This window comes from Leptinotarsa decemlineata, unplaced genomic scaffold (assembly GCF_025532065.1).
Source record: "Leptinotarsa decemlineata unplaced genomic scaffold, Ldec_3_MD MMD2_tig00000199_RagTag_RagTag, whole genome shotgun sequence".
In the NCBI taxonomy this organism is placed as follows: Eukaryota; Metazoa; Arthropoda; class Insecta; order Coleoptera; family Chrysomelidae; genus Leptinotarsa; species Leptinotarsa decemlineata.
The window spans coordinates 3253778-3266500 of record NW_027412544.1 but is presented as its reverse complement, the minus strand read 5'-3'; the positions used below and the strand labels follow the sequence as shown (position 1 = coordinate 3266500).

At 34.1% G+C, this 12723-nt stretch overlaps 1 protein-coding gene across 2 annotated transcripts in view; it reads left to right on the top strand.

The window, feature by feature from the left end:
- foxo (forkhead box, sub-group O) overlaps positions 1 to 10242 on the top strand; it is a 482994-nt gene extending 472752 nt beyond the window's left edge. For both annotated transcript variants that reach the window (XM_074172805.1, XM_074172803.1), the window contains one exon: positions 7539 to 10242. The gene's annotated coding sequence lies outside the window, so the exon portion shown is untranslated. The remainder of the gene's footprint in view (positions 1 to 7538) is intronic.
- The last annotated feature ends 2481 nt before the right edge of the window (positions 10243 to 12723 follow it).

Below are 12723 nucleotides of genomic sequence, written 5' to 3'. Positions count from 1 at the left end.
TGTAGCTTGTATCGATGAAAAAACGAATCAATTAGAATATTTGCAAACAAATTCTCAGTGAATTGAATAGCAAAAAAAGAAAAAATATAATTTAATTTTGAAAATCAGTTTGAAAATTCACTTTTTTATGGTAACCTCAATTTGTAAAAAATCCTCAATCAGCAAAATTGTACTTCAGAGGAAAATTACGACAAAAACTTCTGCTAGCTCACCTGGCACCAAGTATGTTTTTCTTTTGTAGGTTATTGTGACGTACATGTTGGTGTGGAACCCTAAACGTAGGTTGGTCCATTCAAGTGCGAAAATATCTTTGAAAACAAAATCAACCTCTTTTTACCAAATACTTTCATTCAGTGAAATATATGGGTAATTGAAAAATATTACTTTTTCGATTCAAAGAATTATTTTGAAAAGGAATCAGCAAGGAATGGAAAACGTACATTGAAGAATCAATGATTCATCAACGGTTCGCCAAAAACAAAATGAACCAGTTCATGCATTTATTTAAAAACTATGAAGTTTGGAAAATGTTCGGATAATTATTTTTGAATGAGTTACTTTGCTTACATTCATATTGTTTTGGACAATTTTATGCCACCAAAAACAACTATCGTCCTGGCTAATAACACGGCGGAATTCAGTTAAATTCGATATGAACTTTCTTGAGGCCAGTTTTGTAGTATTTATTCTTCAGCAGTGCAGGTTATATAATAACAAAACAGTATCTAAACTTTCTGGTGTCCTTCCTATTTCTGCCCTAATCAATCTTTGTTTACACAGTATACGAAAGGGGCGCCAAAGTGGAAACTAACGTAACTAACAGTCAAATGGATGAATTCCTTATAAAATTACCTTTTGAATGATGTGTCACAACCAATACTTTTGTCATTCAAAATCTAAGGGTACTGGTCACCAAGAGGCGGGAAGGAGGAATGACAGTTGATGTTGATAGAAAGACGATTCCTTTGAATTGAAAATCGACCTGTTTTTGATTTGATTCGCGTCAAATGTGTCTTAAAGATCAGTTTCGTTTTCGGTGCCGTACAGTGTAGATGTTGAAACTTTCTAAAAGCCATAAACCAAGAAAATACAACGCTTACCTCTAGAAGTCCGATCAAACTTAAAGTGCGAAACTTCGTTCTTATCTCCCAATGTATATATCGAAAAGATTTTATCGTCGCCATCTAGATAATTTGGAGCATGGCACATAAATTGATAGAGAGCAATTGTTATTAACGGCTGCCTTACTTTTTAAACGACATTTTTATTGGGGCCCCTTAAGATAACCGTAGGCAATAATGGGTAGTTTTTCTTGTTCTTTTGTCGGGAAAGAAGAGTTGTAAAAAGTAAGGACGGTTTTCGGCGTGTGTCGTCGGCGCCAAGGGACGAGCGGCGCCCGTCGTCGCTACGGGGACGCCAGCCCAGTAAAAGTGAAAGCGCTTCGGGTTCAGATCGGGCAATCCGCCAGAATCGGTGAGAGCAGGGAGCTTGATAGATCGCGGAGGCAGTTGCATATTTGGAGAAGTCGCAGAGAGCATAATACAGCTATGCACCCATAAAAACAATAAGAAAAATGTATCAAAATAAATTTAATCGAATTCAAAAAGTACGAAATAATATTTTGATGCATACACGAAATTATATTTGTAATAATGCATCTTGGGAAAGTCCTCAAAAACAGCTCCGATTTTGAATTTTTTTTCATTCTTTCATTTTTTCATATTCTTAATCTGATACCTTTTGCAGCGGGCATAAAATAATTTACATCTTTTGAATAATATGTACGATATTTATAGAAATTCGGATTAGCGTGGCTTTTTTGGGACGTACAATTTTTTGAAGGTAATACAGAAGTGGCTACTGATTAGGTGAATCGCAAATAATGACATGCCAACTTGAACACACTTCTATTGGCATACTATGCTTTTTTCAATTCCCATGTTAGCTACGAAACTTTACTTAGGGGAAATTGCCCCTATGCTAAAAAAATATTCTTACTATTGGTTACGAATGGTTTCAGAGATACCTGCCGGCCTCTTTTCAGAAAAATGAACATAATAACGGTACCCTGTATCTTTTATCTATCAGTTTCTATTGAAAATTCATAACCACAAAAATGAACATTTGACCAATCTACAGGTTCATGAACATAACACTAGAGGTTCCAATCTCTTAAGACCACGCAGGGTGAAACTCTACAGTTAAATATCTATCTTTATTTAGTTTCAAGAGGTTTACCAAAAAATTTCGTGACAACACATTGTTTTTATACTGTTAACGAGTACCTGGCCACACCGACTCACATGTTTGAATCTGAATGATTTTAATTGTGGTCTTTAATTACCATATATTTCCTTCAATTTTAATTACCATATCATTACATCTCCCATATATATTTGCGTCTCCACTGGTGAGAGTTGTGTTTTTTTATTTCGTTTGTAACCTATTTGAAATGTTTGTTGGTTGTACATATGCTTGTATGACTCAAAACATCATTGTTTTGATTTGCTACAAATAGTTTTTTTACATAATGTGGTTAAATAATCTGTCTATCTATATGTCTATCTATCTATCTATATTTTCTGAGCCTAATAATCTACCATCACAAACATAAAACAAATTTGATCTCCATCAAGCACACCCACAAAATACGTCCTTCTTAGAAAACATCCAGGTTATTGTCTTCACAAACAAAAACGAAATAGAGTCAAAGTTTCATCATTCAGGAAAAAAAGAAATCAAACTGCAAATACTTGACTTCAATATGCAGTCAATTAATAATAAGGAGTGTCTGAGGAAAGAAGTAAACTGTATTTTCCACATTTACGACTCCTAGACGAATTAAATCCAACTGGAATTTTATCCATGCGTTTTTTATATTACTTCAGGTACGTCAAAACATTCACTGTTTGAAATCTTTGGGGCAGTATTTAATATTACTGGAGTTTTATCCCAACTCCAAACCGTTATTTCAACACCTCGATACGTGTTTAGATCACCAAGTGATCATCTTCAAGAAGAAGATTAAATAATATCTGTATAATACATAATTTAATGAAATATATTATTTCAAACGTAAAGCAATGCACAAGCTGCTATTTTCCTAAGTATTCGTTCATTATAAATTTGCCAATTTGTGTTTACGCCCGTTATTTATAATTTATTCAAGACAGTTTAACAAAAACGCAACACGCGTTTCGCTATACAATAGCTTCTTTGAAACCTTCACATTGAATAAAACCGCCCTATTGGAGACACAAACATCACTTGCAATCTTAATAGTATGAGGTCTGTAACATTTAAAAAAGGTTGGAGACTTGTCTCTCTTCTATAGATTATTTCACGGAAAATATTTAAGTGACTTGGCACATTTGATTCTACCAAGAACGGTACATATCAGAAATACGCGACGGACTTTCATAGCTCATCGTTTTGAGGTTCAACTCAGTACACCTCGAACTTCACTGTTCAAAAAATCTTTTATTTGAAGAACTGGAATGAACTTCCTGAGATCGTTTTTCCAAATAAATTTAATCTCCAACGATTTAAATCGAATGTGAAACGCTACTTTCGCACAGGCATCGCTCTTACCGCGCTCTATGGATTTGCCTGAAGTGCGTGTTTTTTATCCTTGAAAAAAATTTAATTTTATTATTGTAAAAAAATTTAAATGATAAGCTGAAAAACAATTTTATCAGGCAACAAACCGAAATTACAATGAAATAACATACAAGCAACAACCAAAAAAACCACCAAAAAAAATGAACTATTAACACGAGTTGAAAAAATTAAGAAATTATTAACAAGAAATGAAAATCGGTTTGGAATCTTTCAATTTCATATTTTTAATTTTCATTTCTTGTTAATAATTTTTCAGCTCGTGTTAATAGTTAAATTTTTTTGTTTTTTTTGTTGTTGCTTGTATGTTATTCCATTGTAATTTCAGTTTTTTGCTCAATACAATTGTTTTTCAGCTAATCTTTTTAATTTTTTTACAGATTCTTTCAGGGATTTCAAATCAATTTATATCATATTGGATAATGGAAGTCCGAACTGATGAAATGCACCACGTAACATTGTCAACCACCTTCAAACATCTCCTAATGTTTCTTATTAGTCAATGGGCTATGCTTGAAGACTGGCAGTAAACAAATCTAAAGAAATGAACTTCAAACGTTCAAGCCAGTCTCGGATATACCTACTGGATAATAACACGAAGGGCGTTGGATTATATCCGACAGGCGTCAGTGCAGGAATCTTCACAGAACATTTCTTGCATATGCAATTGGCAATACAACTGAAAGAGTCGACCTTCAATTTTGGAACCGGCACACTTGCAGACCAGTTTCGGGCTCATTAACCACAAGTCAGTGCAAGATAGTGGCCATCATCGACCTAAAGTCGATGATATTCAATAATTGAAAATAGGAATTCTTTCAGAGTATTTCATTCCTCTTCCTAAGTTGGTGCGAACAACACAATGTCACTCCATCTAGTGGACGAGGTACTAACCAACAGCATATCCGAAATTTGCCCGATTCCTATGGAATATCATTGCCTTTAGGTCGATGATGGCCACTATCTTGCAATGATGAGTGGCTAATGACCCCGAAACCGGTGTGAAAGTGTGCTCGTTCCATAATTGAATCCTGCATATGCAGAAAATTCCTACGCTGACGCCTGTCAGATATAATACAACGCTTTTCGTGGTATTAGCAAGGGGAGTAGTTATTTTCTGATAGGCGTCAGTGCATTCAACCTTATTTGTAGGTATATCCGAGACTGGCTTGCACGTTTAGAGTTCATTTCTTTAGATTTATATCCTAATGTGTTATAACCTGACTGAATCCGTGAGAGCAGGAAAGTTGAAAGATCGCGAAACCGGTGCATATTTGAAGATCAGTATCAGCTGCATCAAGACAAATTTGACGCCATGTTAAGTGACGGGCCATTAAAAGCGAAGGATGATATATAGTTTTTTTTTTGTGGAGGTATCCCAATGAGGTGGATACTCAAAGGGTTTCAGGTCAAAAAAAAACAAACAAACTTGGATTTTTTGCCAATATTTTCACATAGATACAATCTCTTTCACCTCTATTTTGTGTAGTTATAATAATTATACATGATACATTATAGAGTTCAAATTATACAGTGTTTCAGTAAGTAGGCAGAATCATCACGCTGAACACTGAACTATTTCAAAGTATTTTCAGACGGTAATTGGTTGGTAGTGGACCGTAAACATGAAACCACCGGGATTGTGAGTGAGGGTTCGATCCCAATTGTGAAGCATATTCCCGGCATACCGTGTCACTCATGCTAAAAATCGGCCATCAAAAAATTAGACCTTAATTTTACGTCAAAAATATTTTGAACAGACATGCAAGTGAAGGAATACATAAGGAATACATGAGTAGATATATAAGTTACAGAGAGTTTAATTCATTTTGTTTTAATGCGTCCGAAATTTAGACTATATAATTCGTTTTCAATAGACAAGCTAGACATTCAATCTGTTTTTCAAAGATTATGTGCTGTTGCAATGCAGTTTGTGTCTATTCATGGAGCAGATTAAATAATGAAGTGGAACACAAACTTTGCTTGTGGCGAGTTCAAACTATTATCGGCTTACCCACATACACCCTTTCACAGCTGAAAGTGAATTAAAGATGCATTTACCTGAAATTGTTGAAAATTTTGTGAATTACTGAATCAAATTTTGTTTATCTCTGGTGTTGAAAATTGTATTATTTTGATAGAGTAATATTCGTTCCTTGTTTAAGCTACTTATAAATGGAAATTATCCATTCACCTATTAATGTTACATTTTCCTAATAACACTTTCTAGATTATAGTAAATAACAATCGGAACTTTTTCAGGAATTAGAGTTTTTATTCGTTATTCCGTAGAAATCAGACAAAAGTTATTTTCTTTATCCAAATTATGAAATTATGAAACAACAACAAAAATTAATTGGCGCTCCGGGGCGACTTTATCCTATTTTGTGTTTTGGTCGGCCATACTTCTGTCTTGAAAATTTAGAAGACCTTCAGGATCAATTGGTCATGTTTCGCTTGATTGGAGGTTTCCATATGTTACGTATATCTACGTTCGCGTGACTAAATGCGTTGTTGGACAACATATATGCAGCTTCTTTGAATTTTCTCCTAAACCACTGTTCCTCCTTGTGGATGATTTCAGCTTGAGCCCATTTGATGTTATGTTGATGAGTCCAAACATCCTCTGCTATTCCGGATTTGCTGGTTTCTACTCGCTGTGTGTGTTTCGAACTTTCAATGGCCTCTTAGTTTTACCGATGTATGATCCTCCGCACTCGCAGGGTATCCGGTAAATGCAATTCTTGGAATCGCAGTCCGCGCGTTTGGTGGCGTGGTTTTCGTGAGACTGCTACGGATAGTGTTCCCATATCTGAAGCAGGTTCTGTTGTTATACTTGGACCCAATCCTTCTTATCCTTTCCGACAATCCTCTGATGTAGGGAAGTACAAGTACTGGTTGTGGCGGTTCTTCTTCCTTGTGGAGCTTTTGCTGTCTTCTAGCTTAAGCCTGTTTGTTCCACCATCACTCTGGAGTAACCATTTCGTTGAAGATCATTTTTGATGATGCCTAGTTCCTTTTCGAGACCTTCCTTTGTATTGCAGAGCCCGAAAGCATGGTCTAGTAGAGTCTTGATGATTCCTCTCTTAGTCGATTGATGGTGGTTGGATTCCTGGTTCAGATACTATCCCTTATGAGTGGGTTTTCGATATACAGATGTTTCCAACACTAAATTTTTATAAGAATTTGACAGATATTTTAGAATGTGCATTGTAAAAAAAATTATGCAATTTAATTGTATTTATAGCTCAGTATTTTGCATATAGTGGCTACCACATAAGAGGAAGATATATGCTCTCCCGGACTTTCATTTAGAACTATATGAGATAAACAATCTCACGGTACATAATCTGCATGCAACTCCAACGGTATAGATAGCGCACGACAAGATAGCTCTCAGGGAGCAAGACTTTTTTCGACTCACTGAATACTTATCGTTATTATTTTGATATATAAGCTGTTTTTATGTAAAGTTCCAAAAGTAGAAGTAATATAATCCGTTCAGTTGTTTAGGTGTGAAAAAGCCACAAATATACATACATACATACATACATCCTCATAAACTTTAACATTTTTATTAGTATAGAGTTCGTTTTTGTACGTTAAGAAGAGGACTTCGACCTTTTCCCTTAAATATTTACATAACAATTATTATTCCGAAAAAATCATTATCTCAATTCAGTCAGAAAATTGTGAATCATCAATACTGAAAACTGGAAACCCCAGGAATATATCAATATGATTTATCTTCGTTTTTCTCATTTCCGCAAGTATGAATATTCCAACAAAACAAAAAAATGTTACATGAAAAGGAAAACAGGGTCTTTATAAAATTTTTACACACATAAATATCATTAATTCAATTAATCCTGGAATATTATTGCAAACAAAAAAATGTTAATATATTTTTTTTGTTTCAGGAAAAAACTTCTGCAACCAAGGAATCAATTGATGTAGATTCTGCGCCGCTGTTTTATCTGTTGTGCAACCGTTGACAGTGTAATCTTGTTATAATGATCTCGTGTTATGCTCATTAATACTTGTTTGTACAGAAATAAATATGCTTTTTATGTCCATAATATTACAAAAATATTATCACTGCACTGGATGGCTCGAAAAGTCGTATAATTTCTGAGATGATATTTACCAGTGAACGCACTTTAGTTCCTTACGAAACATGTTTCGAAAGTCTTTGCATCTCAGTAGTAGAAAACATAAAAAAATGTTGGAAGTTTTCAACATTTTTCTTCGTATATTCTTAAGTAATTATGTTCAACCGAATTACAATGCCTCGAAACCATACAACAAAGGCTTCAATTCATTTCATAAATACTTATGTGAACTTAGATCAGGTAATGGTGGTGGCCATTCCAGATCTACTGTTTCGAATTCACATATTCAGAAAGTGTCCATTTAGTCACACTCTAATCAAAAGAATGTTGTCAATATTACGGTAATAATGATGTTATTATGCTAGATGGAAATGATGATGAAAATTTCAAAACGCAATGCTCAAAAATTGAAACAGGTTCTATATGCGTATGTCATAAGCTTTCGAATCGATTACAATTGAAAAATACTTTCTTGTCAAAATTTAGTGTAGAGGATGGAAGCTGTTGCAAATGGTTGGCCCTCATGCATTATATTGCTCTTCTAACTTGTTTTTTGAAATTGCCATAACTGGTTACTGGTTTCAAAGTTGTTTGCTAACGGTATAACTGAAAAAAAAGTTGTCTTTATTTGAAGTTTTCTATCCCTGAATATGACATGTGTTGTGAAAACACACGTGACAAACAGCTAGTATAGTCGCCCAAAGTGTCCAAAGAAATGTATTTATAAAATACATAATGTTCACATATTCATGTGCTCTTTAGACAATAATAATATTTTCAAACAGAAGAATTTCACCTCTGGTACTTTTTGAGTCATCCAGTGAAAACTTCTATTCATTTTTATGTTACTGGTGCCATTTTCTACACTTTAAGTTCATAGATGCCAATTGATGAGGTTTTGCTAAAAATCTGAAGCGGTAGGTTGGCAGCTCAAATTCCCTGAAAAAATGTTTTTCGATTTATAGGAAATTTTTTTAAATTTGTAATTTATATTTAAGGCCAGATTTATTATACATAATGTAAAATAAGAATAAACATAATGAATTAAGGAGCAGCATCGTGTTATGTCAAAATACCGTCGAACTTGTGGAGTTCAAACGCACAACTGGGTTGATCTTTTGCATTTTGTTATCATTATTCATCGTTTGAGTTACTGATTCATCAGTTTTAAGTCCCGGTTTCCATTTTTTTTGCTTGTATTTCGAGACCAATTCATCGTGCTTCAAATACACTCAGGAAACTTCAACATTTGATTTTTGTATCAGAGCACTTATCTCTGAACATTTCAGAATACTTTGAATTTTCAGTTAATCTTTCGTTTCCTGAATATATATTGAAAACTCCACATTTGTACATAATATAGAATTAGTTCTTAGGTGCTTCGCGTACCTTTTGTTGAATTATTTTTAATTTTTATAAATATCTTTTCATTTTATTCTCGTCATACGGTACTGGTCATATACAACGTTTTGTTGCCTATAAATTAGGCACCTTATCATCATCATTTAGAATATTTTTTTACTGTAATATTTGTAAAGTGTTTGATGTACTGTTAGATGTGAAATGTCTGCCGCTATTTTTTCTGTTTTAGTTTAATTAAATTAATTAAAGAATAATGGCGGCAGGTATTGGATTTTATCGTATTAAGTTAGTTTTGACTATTGGATACGTATTGATGTGTATAAATAAACAAAGAGGCAAAGTAGGAGATGTTTTCGTTGTTAGAGAAAAGATGGGTTTTCAATTATCATATGTTAGCTGAGGGTCGGTTCAATAATTTCACATGAAAAAGTGTTCCTGTGTTGGGGTACTGGAAGCCATTTATAGAAAATAGAAAGGAACCTTGAATGTCAACTATCTAACCGAACATTTGGACACTTCAGATTCATTAAAATCTGATTGAAATATTTTTAGTGTATATTTTTGAGATGATTGACTTTCAGGAACTGACAAACTATTGATTATCAGTAGTCGTCAGGCAAATATTCCCGATCAGTTTACAATATATTTCGAAAGGGCGGCCAACCGATTCTAATTACTTGAATAAATATGGAAACATTGGTCAATCATCCCAACTTCTTATAGGTACAACTCTGTTGGTTTTATATTTCGGTTATGAGTTTTAATCACCCTACTCGTAGATTATGATTTTTAGATAAATATGACGCGTTGAGACACATAGTCAATTATTTGGAAAAATAAATGCTACATGTCAATTTTGAGAATAAGGAATCTTGTATGAAAACTCATAAGAGTGCATTTGGAGTTTGTTTTTAATGTGAACGAACCTGTTATGCATATCTATTGTTTTATTTTTCCACAGAAACACTGTACTTACGTATGCATGTGCACCTCAAAGCAACGAGTGTACTTTACAGTGATAGCCGCTATTCAGGTGCCTCAATTTTCTTTAAATTCGTTAATATATTATAAATACTAATTTTAAGAAAATATATGAACATAATATAAATTCACATATTTGCTGTTTCACAAAAATAAATGGAAAAGTTTAGCCGATGCGTTTTATTTATCTACCTTTTTAACCAACAACATAATAATTTATTTCTCAAGAAACATATGTAGTGTTTATCCTTGGGGAAAAATGCAACATGAAATAAAATTAGTGAATTAAACGAACTTGCTCAATTAAGGAACGAGTAAACATACAAAACTGATAATAAATGACAGGGTGTAACTGAATGAGTGTAAAACATTTGAGGAGGTGATTCCTCATCGAAAAAAAGATTGGATCTTTCATATAAAGAAACTTCATTGGAGCATCCCTTGTTAAGATACAGCCCTTTAAAGGGGGTACATAAAATTTATATAACAATTTTTTTCACAAGCACTGAAAAAGTAACAATATTGAAATTAACCTGAAGTTTTGTACTACCAAAAAGACACTTAGCCAGTAATATATTTGGTTTACCCTATGGTTGTAAAGGGTGGAAAACGCAACCCCTAAAATTTATTTCCAATGTAACTTTTTGTCTTATCATTAGTTTACCATTTAAAAATTTATTTCCGATAGCCTGTTTCATTCTTAACAAAAAATGTCTCTTGGGTTTTTTTCCCAAAATAAACCAGTTTGCAGCATAAAATTATTTCACGAATAACTACAGAGATACATCGTCATAAATGCGAAGTGGATTTATTGTTATTTTGTAGTTAGTAGCTGCATTAAACGATTAAAGGGTAATAAACAAAACTAATTTATTAATAACAAAACACACAACATGTGGAAATCATAGTAAATGTTCAATATGTCTACCTTCAGACATTACGCATGTGTCTAGACGTCGGCGCATTGAGCCACGTATTCGCTCAAATATTCCTGGAGTCTCTGTTTACCCTACATCTCTACATCGCGAATAGGAGTACGATAAACCAAATGCTGTAAATGGCCTCAAATAGAAAAATGGAGAGGATTGAGATCCGGGGACCGAGCGGGTCAGTTCTGTGGTCTTCCACGACTTATTCACTGATTTGCATATGTTTCAGTTAAATGCTGACGTGCTACTTGACTAAAATGGGCGGGAGCCCCATTATGCATAAAAAACATATCCCTTCTGACACCCAAAGGAACTTCATCCAGCGGTACTGGATGCACTTCTCTTAAAAATTGAACGTATGCCTCACCATCTAATCGAGGAGGTAGAAAATGAGGCCCAATTAAATCATCCCCAATAACTCCGAGCCACACGTTAAGAGAAAACTGTTCTTGATGATTAGTTTCGACAATAGCGTGAGGGTTTTCATCAGCCCATATGTGGTAATTATGAAAATTAATAATCTTGTCCCGAGAAAAACTACATTCGTCTGTGAACTCTATCGTCTTCAGAAAGTCACAATTTCTTCTAATCATTTCCACCATCCAATTGCAAAATTCAAGACGGTTCGGAAAGTCTCGCGGTAACAGTGCCTGTACTCGTTGTACTGTACTCGTTGAAAATGGTAAGGGCATAAGAGTTGTTCCTTCAAAATACGAAACACCGTCATATGCTCAACATTTTGCTGGAAAGCAATCTTTCTAGTACTGGTAGTAGGTTGTTCTTCAATCAAATTAAGTACTGCTTCCTCAAGGTGTGGTGTTCTTACTTTTCGATGGCGACCACAATCCTGCGTTATTTTGTCGAATGAATCATATTCTCGTAATCGTTGATGAAGTCGAGCAAATATTCTATGTGAAGGATGCTGGCGTTGAGGATACATTTCAGCATATCTTCTAGATATTAATCACTCCTGAAAATATAACCCCTTCAATTCAAGTGAATTATTGAAGTAACAAATTCAGAACAGAACAACAACACACAAATAGTATTAATTCAATTTCGACAATTCACAAACTGACAGCGTCATACCAATTTAATTGTCACTATCGCTAATAGCGACCTACTAGATAGATTAGTTTCGTATTTTCGCATTTATGACGATGTATCTCTGTAGTTGTTCCTAAAATAATTTTTTGCTGCGAACTGGTTTATTTTGGGCAAAAAACCCAAGAGACATTTGTTATACAAATTTTTTGTACCCCCTCTAAGGGGCTGTTATTAACAAGGGATGCTCCAATAAAATTTCTTCATATGAAAAATCCTAACTTTTTCGATGAGTAATCACCTCCTTGAATGTTTTACACTTATTTAGTTACACCCTGTATAATAGGAGATACATGCTTTCAATTACACTAGTTTACAGCCAATTCACAACTGTAATGCACAAGGCAGTTCTTTGTTAATTTTTGGACCATATATGCGAAAATGTAAAAGTTCTGAGTTATGATTTTTTTTATAAAAATTTAATGAACACGACATTCCAAGTTTGCTTTTCCTCTTTTCCTCCACTTGTCCAAAGAGAATGATGAACTATTAGGGTAGGGTTTAGATTACAACTATGGAATTTACTAGCCCCTAAAACCAAAGTTACAATATTTAGGAAACGTAACCATGAGCTATCCTCGTTTTTACTATGCAGGATAAAATCTGTGTTTGGGTAA